Source organism: Pieris napi, chromosome 18 (assembly GCF_905475465.1).
Source record: "Pieris napi chromosome 18, ilPieNapi1.2, whole genome shotgun sequence".
In the NCBI taxonomy this organism is placed as follows: Eukaryota; Metazoa; Arthropoda; class Insecta; order Lepidoptera; family Pieridae; genus Pieris; species Pieris napi.
Genome location: NC_062251.1, coordinates 3,079,402 through 3,089,332, shown reverse-complemented (window position 1 = coordinate 3,089,332; position 9,931 = coordinate 3,079,402). Strand labels below are relative to the sequence as shown.

Here is a 9,931-nt window from a genome sequence, read left to right as displayed (position 1 = left end):
TTAGTTTTTAAATAATGACTCTAAGTTCGGTGTATACTCATGTCAAAAGATTCAGCTGTCATCAATGACAAAACTTAACTAACAGTTAATAGTGGAATTAATTTAAACAAAACACGCGTCGTCAGATTGATAACATTTAATTTTTCATGCATAATGGAAATCCGATATAAAATCAATCATATCTTTTATCTATGGTTTTTGCGTACCATTGAAATATTTTAACGAGCATTTTATTATACTTTATTACCTTATTAAATATAGTAATAAATTCCCATTATTTTATTTAGATAAAATCCACATTTACATTCATAGTTATTTTAATGTACAATATCATAAATGCGAATACATATCAATTACTTTCTTTGTAAGTTCTAAGTGTTACCTGTAGTATTTAATAAAAACTTACGATATTAATTACATCATAATTTTAATGATTTTTTCGTCTATAAAACAGTTCCTCCCCCTTAAATATAATGTATCATGCTTATTATTATTATATTAGGTATATAGAGGACAAATCTTTGTTTTTAATTTATGTTATTATTAATAAGTAATTAAACTTAAAATGACTTATTACTTATTACTTACTTATGACGACTCATTGGTCTAGTGGTTAGTACACCTGACTGCGAATCCATGGGTCCCGGGTTCGATCCCCGGCTGAGACGAACATCGATGTGATGAGCATTTGGTGTTGTGCTTAGGTCTTGGGTGTTTAAATATGTATTTATATGTCTATCTATCTGTAATATGTATGTATATCCGTTGCCTAGTATCCATAACACAAGCTTCACCAGCTTAGCATGGGACTAGGTCAATTGGTGTGAATTGTCTTTAAAAAAAAAAAAAAAAAAAACTTAAAATTACTTATTACTTACTTATAACGACTCATTGGTCTAGTGGTTAGTACCCCTGACTGCGAATCCATGGGTCCCGGGTTCGATCCCCTGCTGAGACGAACATCGATGTGGTGAGCATTTGGTGTTGTGCTTAGGTCTTGGGTGTTTAAATATGTATTTATATGTCTATCTATCTGTAATATGTATGTATATCCGTTGCCTAGTACCCATAACACAAGCTTCACCAGCTTAGCATGGGAATCGGTCAATTGGTGTGAATTGTCTTAAAAAAAAAATGTCACATGAGACATGGTGTAATGGTTGCAGCTCCTTACAAACATTTTGTAAAACAAAAAAATGGCGATTAAAAAGAGTGGCGGAGAGTTTATTGCCAGTTCTTCTCTTCCGTTCTACGCCCTTGATTTGAGAACTGGCAGTAAATGTAAAATTAGAAGCATTATTATGTGTTTCTTTACTGACAAGTCATAAGTGTACATTATGTTACCTATGTGATTAATTGTTTTTTTTTTATATTTTCATTTCGTCTTTTTAGGTTCGTATAGTTATTATAATTCTACTAAACCAACTTTATTAAGTTATACTTTAATTTTATTATGTTTAACTTTGTTTCAGAAATATTTTTTAGTTAATTATACCAATTCGAAATCAATATTCATAGTTAAGACAGGACGTCTTTCGGGCCCCCTAGTCCATAATATTGTTGAAAATTGTTTTTATAAATGAAATGATTATCATTTATATTTATATTAGTATTTGATGTTATTATATTATTATTAAAGGTAATGGGTGAATCAGATTGGATTACATCTTTAAAATCACAGCATTCTTCTCCCGTTGGGCACTCCATTTGTATTGTCCTGAAAGTCAAAATGAAACGTTAAAAACAGATTATTACGCGTCATTATAAGATACTGATAATTTTTTTTTTATTGCTTGCCAACGCTCGGCACACTGGCACATTGGTAAAAACAAACACAAAATACAATTTTTAGTGTGACAAGCACTTAAAGGCAAACATGACATACTATATATATAGATTATAACTTATTACAACACAAACATTACAAAAAAAACAATTACTAATCAAAGAAAAAATTCAACTAAACAAAAATCCATTTTATAGCGTGAGGGGAGCAATTATGTATATCCAGACCTATAGTCGTATTTTTAATTAGACGAAGTCAACTGACGTTTACGGTGTTGTCAGTTTTTAAGGAAATAAAAATAGTGTTGTGACAAAGTAAAAACCCCTGAATTAATGATCGGTGATGGCACTAGTCGCCGCGCCGCGCTTTGCAATAAGACGTCAAAAAACTGATTGTAGTCACATAGTACTAGTACCTAACTTATATCAGAGCACTTTTATACAATTTTGAAATAGAAATAATATTCTTTTATTGTTTGAAATGATTGACTATTCACACTCATTGTTCATTCATCTGATTGAACAAGAACTGAACGCATCACTATTACTTTAAATGTGGCAACATTATTTTACACAGTGACTTTAGCTACTGTCAGTTGGCTTCGTCTAATTAAAAATAAGACTATAGCTCGTTTATAAGAATGCTTAATCTGGACATCCGTGAGCTTTGACCAAAACGCGTTCTACGGAAAGGAGGAACAAATGGAATAATGGAATGCCTGGGGTATCGAGAGGGTACACGGAACTTAAATTTAGATAGGAGGTTCGGGCAATCAATCAGATTATTGAATATCTTAACTGCAAACGATATATTAATTGATTTTCTGCGATTCTCCAATGATAACATGTTAAAGTGCGCTTTAACATGTTGTTGACAATTTACAAAAATCATTTACGATAAACAAATATTGTTTTTAACCAAAACTCAAATAAAGCGTTGAGAGGAATTATAACCATTAATAAAGTTAATATTGTATTTTGACAATTATAGTGTTCACTATTGGTTTCATATAAAACGTCATTACTCATTACAAATACTGACAGCCATCTTGTGTCATCAGACGTAGCGTATTCACAGACAAGATGGCGGTTTATGATCAGCTGTGTATTTTTTACAATAAGTTTAATTTAACGTGATTTAAAATATTATTTATTATTAAATTAGATTTAAGAATGTTATTGTTTTATAAGAATAGCATGTAAGTTAAAAAGCTCAGCGAATAAAGGGCTTTTATTATTATTATAAATTAAATATACGTACCTGTAAACATTCAAGTTACCAAGATCCGGTACCTTACATTGTCCTGGTTTTACACATTTACCTATTGAACCGTTTGACATGTTGCACACTGGAAAAAAAGTAATCTAAAGATATTTATATTCATAGATTTTTGCTATCATACATGTCGCAGCCAACTAGCTAAATAAACTGTTTAATTAACAGCCTAGCCTTTTAACAAAACAGCGCCGTTTAACTAGCGGCCTGAAAGATGTTCAGTTACAAAGCCGTAACGTTTGTTACAGCATTTAATAAATTGACTGGCTAATGCTTAGGCAAATCGTACGAGAGAGACAGAAATAAAAGATATGAAACATCAGACATAAAAAAATATTTCTTTAAAAATTAAATTGCTGAGTCACTCACAGCTAAATTCACATTATTATTGTCACTACACTCTTCCATTTTTTAAATTTATGATATTATTATTAATTACTTGATATGTCAAGTGAAACATGGTGTAATGGTTGCAGCTCCTTACAAACGTTGTGTAAAAAAAATGGCGATTAAAAAGAGTGGCGAAGAGTTTATTGCCAGTTGTTCTCTTCCGTTCTACGCCCTTGATTTGAGAACTGGCAGTAAATATAAAATTAGAAGCATTAATATGTATTTCTTTACTGACAAGTCATAAGTCTACAGTATGTTACCTACATGATTAAATGATTTTTTTTACTTTACTTTTTTATATTGTAATTGTTGTTTTTATGGTATGGAAAACACCATCAAAGATGTGGTTTGCCGACACCATATCGACAGTTTCAACAATTTCGTTTCGAGTTTGAGAGTGGCAGAAAGTGGAACTAAATTTAAATTAACAGTCAACAGGCTAAGCAAGTAATGAAACGTCATCGATCCAAGTAATTTGCCTAGCTGTTTGATCAACTAGCTGAATATAATTCAGGCCGCTAGTTAAACAGCGCTGTTTGGTTAAGAGGCCAGGCTGTTGATTGAACGGCTAATTAAGCTAGTTAGCTGCGACATACATGCTAGCTGAGATCAATGTGTGTTATATGTAAAGCGGACCCCATGTTGCAGTCGGTCTTGACTGCAACATGCGGTCCGTCTATGGCCCGCTTAAGGGGTGGGGTATCTCTTGGTTGGTTGAAAGATATATTTCGGTACTCGTTTTGTATTGTCAACTAATTTTTAGTTTGTTTTCTATTAAATTAATATCCACTAGGGAGCGTTCAAGTATTACGTAACGTATTTTGGTAGGGGGGGGGTTTATAAAACGTTACGATGCGGGGCGGGGATTAAATTACGCGTTATTGTTAATACACCACTCGACTTACACTACATAATAGTAACTAAAGAGTCACTAGGTGGTCACGAAACATTTTACTATACTTGGGTACAGTACTGTACTTGGGTACTGAAATACGTTACGGCGAGTTACATGGGGGGGGGGGTCAATAATCTCCAAAAATTGCGTTACGTAATACTTGAACGCTCCCCTACACAACTTATAAATACTACTTATATATATACTACAAGTCCAGCAGAACAACTGTGATTCATTCTAAAATATATTCTATAAATACATATACCATATATAAGTCCTAAAAAATAATTCTGCCCGGATGATGTTTGCAAATATATAAAGTGAAATGGGTTTTGAGATGTCTAGTTAAAAAAATGATTACCGCCATTGTGAGCGTAACAGGCCCCAATCAGAAGAGCCAGTATCAGATGTACTCTGAAACGAATAAATAATAGTTTAAAAAAACTCAAAAACACGCTTTTAAAGCACATCAAACTAAAAAGTGAAAAATAATTCCTAATTTAGGCTGAAAATGGTAATGAACAAAAAATACTGGTTTTATTGTGAAAAAGCGTGGGGCGCTCTATAGACGAAAAATATGGCACAGACATTTTTTTAAACTTTTTTTTATTTTTTAGTTAATTTTTTTTTTTTCGGATTATTGCATTGTCATCGATCTTTGACAGGTGCGCGAATAAAATCTGTCCGTTTAAAGTGCGTCAAAATCGAGTCCGAAGGAGTCGGTTACATACATACATACATACAGGTGAAGCTAATATAAAGCGTGTAAAAACATAAATAAATTTCTTGAGTATCATATGTATATATTTCACCATTTTGTAAAGTGAAAAATTTCACCCAATACACGTTTTCTCGCGACGATTTCCTTCACATTACGAGAACATAGACAATCACAGGGATTCGATTCCCAAATCACTTTAGTAAAGACTAAAACTGATAATCTACTGTTAAAACAAAAAAAACACTCACTTCATTTTAATTAAATCACGCGCAGGTCCACTTCAATCAAGATACAAACGCAAACTATTTCATATATACCGAGTTACCATTTAAATCTCTCGCTTTTAAGATCACATATTTATTATTAAGTCTTTATTGCTGACACCCAGTATTATATATTAACACTTATTTAAGTTACATAATAAAACTTAATCTAATACATCATATGACCCGTTTTTGGTAATCAGCGTGTCCTGTGACACATAGGCCTCTTCCAGCTGCTTCCATTCTTTTCTGATGTTAGCTCTTCTTGTTCAAATCGTGCCTCCTATTATCTTTATATCATCTGCCCATCTCTTGATCTGTCTTCCACTTTTCCTTTATCCGCGTGGTTGACATTCTGTAATTATATTTGTCCATTTCAACCTGCTATCTCTCGTCATGTGCCCGGTCTAGCGCCATTTCAATTGCCTTATTTTCTTTATAATTCCCTCTACTTTGGTCGTTGATCTTATCTCTGCTGCTCTTTTTCGATGTCTCGGGGTTACGCCCACCATACTTCTTTCCATTCCTCTATGGCTCATATAGTTTGTAAGAATTCTGTTAGTAATAGGGTGCGCACTAGTTTGGTTCTATTAATTGGAAAGCCGGGGAAGTCGTGCTTACTCAAAAGTGATTGGGGCGTTGTGAGACGGGTCGTTTAATTCCCTCAAATATGGTTGAGTAAAACGATAGCTGGTTCACACGTCATACCTGTGAACAGGTCTTCCTCCTTCTGGCTTCGATGATTTGAAATTTAAAAGAGTTTTTTACGCCGGATTTTTCTCTCGGCCTACACCCTCTGTCTAGTTTGCCGATGAGTCGGGATGTCTACCGATACAAATTTATGATGTGGAATAAGTGACCCGGTATCTTACATAAACATATTTTACAATTTTATTATTTTTGTTTGTAAGAAGTTTACTGTAAAGCCTGTTGGCCAGATTTTGTTTTGTGTTGTGATGTCGTTGTTGCTATTCCCACAAACGCTCAAGTACGAACGACTTCGGGCCTGTTAGTGGTAAACTGTCCGATGATCCTCCCTTTATGTCGGAAATCGGGATAATAAAGTTATTTTGCCATTGGCTATCTTTGCGAGAGGTTGGGTCGTAATAGGACAATAGAAGTTATGTAGGAACATGTCACCGACCTTCTATCGTGGAATGAATTTCAGCGTTATAGAGACTATAACTACAAAAAATGTGTGCGAAGAAGAAATGAAACTTCTTTATGACCTTATTTTTCGAAAAATGATCTACTATATGCAACTTTACAGAAATTGGTTAAATAAAGTTCATATTTATAAAATAATTATTATTAAATAATTGTATTTGTATCATAGACATGAATACAAATACAATTATTTCATTTTACCTTATTACTACTAAGATTATTACAGAATTTCATTAATTGTAACAGAATTATTAGTATTACTATCATTGTTATCGTTATAATATATTTTTGTTACTAATGGCTTCGAATCTCTTCGGATCAACCATGGTAGGGACAAGAAAAAGATGGCGCGTAACCGAAAAATCTGACGGTAATTTTTTTCCAACGCCGATAAAGAAGTTTGACTTCAAAAAGCAATATGGCGCGTTACCGAAAAACGTGACGATTTCCTACAAAATTTCTCCCATACGTTGATAAAGAAGTTTCACTTCAATAACTAAAAAAATAAAAGCATATCTTTCCTTCAGTAAACAAAAATTATCTGTGTCTACTACTGTCGTCTATAATTGTCTATTATTTGAATGTTTATCTATTTTATAAGATTTATTTATTTACAAATAAATTCATTCATTATTTTAGCTTATTAATGGCAAACTTTCAACTAAAATATTGTAAAACCATTGCTGCCTGAAGATTATTTCAATTAACACGTAAGTACATAGAGGCGCAGAACCAGAATGCATAGAACAGCTTACAACAATATCTATGGTGGACCATTTTGATTTAATAGTTGGCCTAAGTAACCGTTAGTCCTTAAATAACGACTCTAAGTACGGTGTATACTCATGTCAAAAGATTCAGCTGTCATCAATGACAAAACTTAACTAACAGTAAATAGTGGAATTAATTTAAACAACACGCGTCGTCAGATTGATAACATTTAAGTTTTCATGCATAATGGAAATCCGATATAAAATCAATCATATCTTTTATCTATGGTTTTTGCGTACCATTGAAATATTTTAACGAGCATGTTATTATATTTTACTTTATTAGGTTATTATATATTGTAATACGGAATGTATTATTATTTTATTTAGATAAAATCTATATTTTCATTCATAGTTAGTTTAATTTACAAAATCATAAATGCGAATACATATCAATTACTTTCTTCGTATTAAGGCTGATTCACGCTACACCGTGTCTCGACCGGGCCGTGACACGGCCGGGGCACGGTCTAACATTAATGATATACTTTTGTATGAAGTAATTCATGCCTGACCGTGGCTCGGCTGGAGCACGGCCGGGGCACGGCGTTGTAATGTCGGTGGGTATTGTTTCCCGGCTCCGGCACGGTCCGGCCCCGGCACGTCGTAACATGAACGTAGGCGCCCGGGCACCCAACGTCAAATCTTAGTGAGGTTGAATTTTTTCTATGTACGATAAATATGGCTTTTGAAATCTTGTAATTTTTTTGGTTAGATCTGGTTTTAATTTTTCAAGTAAATGAGTAAAGCATTCTTTAGATATTCTAAAATAACCATAAAACTTGCTCTCGTCGTATATTAATACTTTGTAAAGTAAAGAAAATTCCCCTTCTGCTTCTCGCTTTCTCCACACCCCATCTTCTTTTAGTATTTTCGCTTCGTTTTTCTAATACTTCGTCATTGATGGCAATTGCAATAGCTGCCAATTCAAATTGTGAAAATTGCATAATTACTTAAGCGTCAACTCTATCGACAGATGAAATCACTAGCTGACAAAAACAGATATAGTGGTGCAAGCACGTACGTGCGTACACCCAAACAGCCCGGTGTAACATGAATCAATGTCCAGGACGGCGCACGGTGGCCGTGTCCCGGCCGAGGCCCGGCCCGGTCGCGACACGGTGTACCGTGAATCATCCTTTAGTGTAATGAGTAAATATAATGTATTATGCTTATTTATTTATTTCCACATCATTATTCTATCTTTACATTTAACCCACTCCGATAAACCTACATAAAGAAACATTAAAAAAATATATTTAAACACCTAAATCTTATAAATAAAAAAAAACTTTAGAGGTGTCAAGGCCCAAGGGACACCCGGATGGAACGAAATTCCTTTCGATTAATTTATATGTTAATTGGTATCATAACAGTATGATAGATTTCCTCGACACCAATCTTACGACGAAAAAAAAAAGACAACATCACAAGGTGTTCCCAGGCGGTCACCCATCCAAGTACTGACCTCGCCCGACGTTGCTTAATTTCGGTGATCGGACGAGAACCGGTGTATTCAACGTGGTATGGACGTTGGCAATGCTAAATCGAAAATGTAAAATATAGCAACTATAGCAAAAAGTGTCGGTACAACTTTTGGTCTTAATTTATTCCGTCTAGCCCCCTTTCGCAACGCTCGATAACTTCGTTCCAACAAGACTAATTTAGTTAAGTGATTCCAAAAATAATTTTCATTTCTTATCCCTACAAAAAAAAGCCAACATCACGAGGTGTTCTCAGGCGGTCTCACCCATCCAAGTACTGACCTCGCCCGACGTTGCTTAACTTCGGTGATCGGACGAGAACCGGTGTATTACAATAGCAAATAGCAAAAAAGTGTCGTGACAACTTTTCGTAAGAATTTTTTCCGTCTTGCCCCCTTTCACAACGCGCGATAAGGAACTTCGTTCCAATAATATATGTAGGAAGCAACTCTTGTGAACTCGGCCAGTGTACAAACAAATAGGTCTACCTCAACAGAAATTCTATCTTAATACATATAAATTGTGTGTGTTGTTTGTCCGCTATGGACTCCTAAACTACCGAACCGATATCAATCAAATTTGCACACCGTGTGTAGTTTGATCTAACTTAAAAGATAGGATTTCTTGGATCATCTCAATTTATACCCGCAATATTATTTTATTTCAAAATATTTGTTTATTATTTAATAGTCACAGCTAACAGATGGCGCTGTGTTGAAAGTACCGTTTCACATAAGCTACAATTTATTGGCATAACATAATTCTATTAAACCAACTTTATTAAGTTATTCTTTAATTTTATTAATTAAGTTATATAACTATATATTGTACATATATTTTTATAATTATCTACTCATACATATAGCTATAGGAACGAACACACGTTAACACCTACACAACAACACAAGTTCACGGGGGTTTATTACAAAATAAATTATAACATTGCACCGTTTTTACCAAAGTATTTCGATAAAAAAGGAGGTAATTTGATACTTTGTGTCTTTCAAGCACTTGTCCCCAATATATTAGGTATATTTCACAAAGTTCGGAAACAACGTATCGAGGTGATCCATTAGATTTAAACCAGGTATCAACTATATCAACAACAAAACTTAGATATACACAAGTTTTATTAACCGATTTGGTTTATTTTCCTTAATTGCTTTAAGTCCATTATTAA

At 33.8% G+C, this 9,931-nt stretch overlaps 1 long non-coding RNA gene and 1 other non-coding gene across 2 annotated transcripts; both read right to left on the bottom strand.

Annotated features, from left to right (window-relative positions):
• Positions 1-1,545: 1,545 nt before the first annotated feature.
• On the bottom strand, positions 1,546-5,386 carry LOC125058493. The gene is made up of 4 exons (XR_007118422.1): positions 5,316-5,386; positions 4,708-4,760; positions 3,047-3,134; positions 1,546-1,717 (listed from the first exon to the last, which is right to left on the bottom strand). It is a non-coding gene; the product is annotated as an uncharacterized LOC125058493 (long non-coding RNA).
• A 3,300-nt stretch (positions 5,387-8,686) lies between these two features.
• On the bottom strand, positions 8,687-8,805 carry LOC125058981. The gene has a single exon (XR_007118588.1). It is a non-coding gene; the product is annotated as a 5S ribosomal RNA (ribosomal RNA).
• Positions 8,806-9,931: the final 1,126 nt, after the last annotated feature.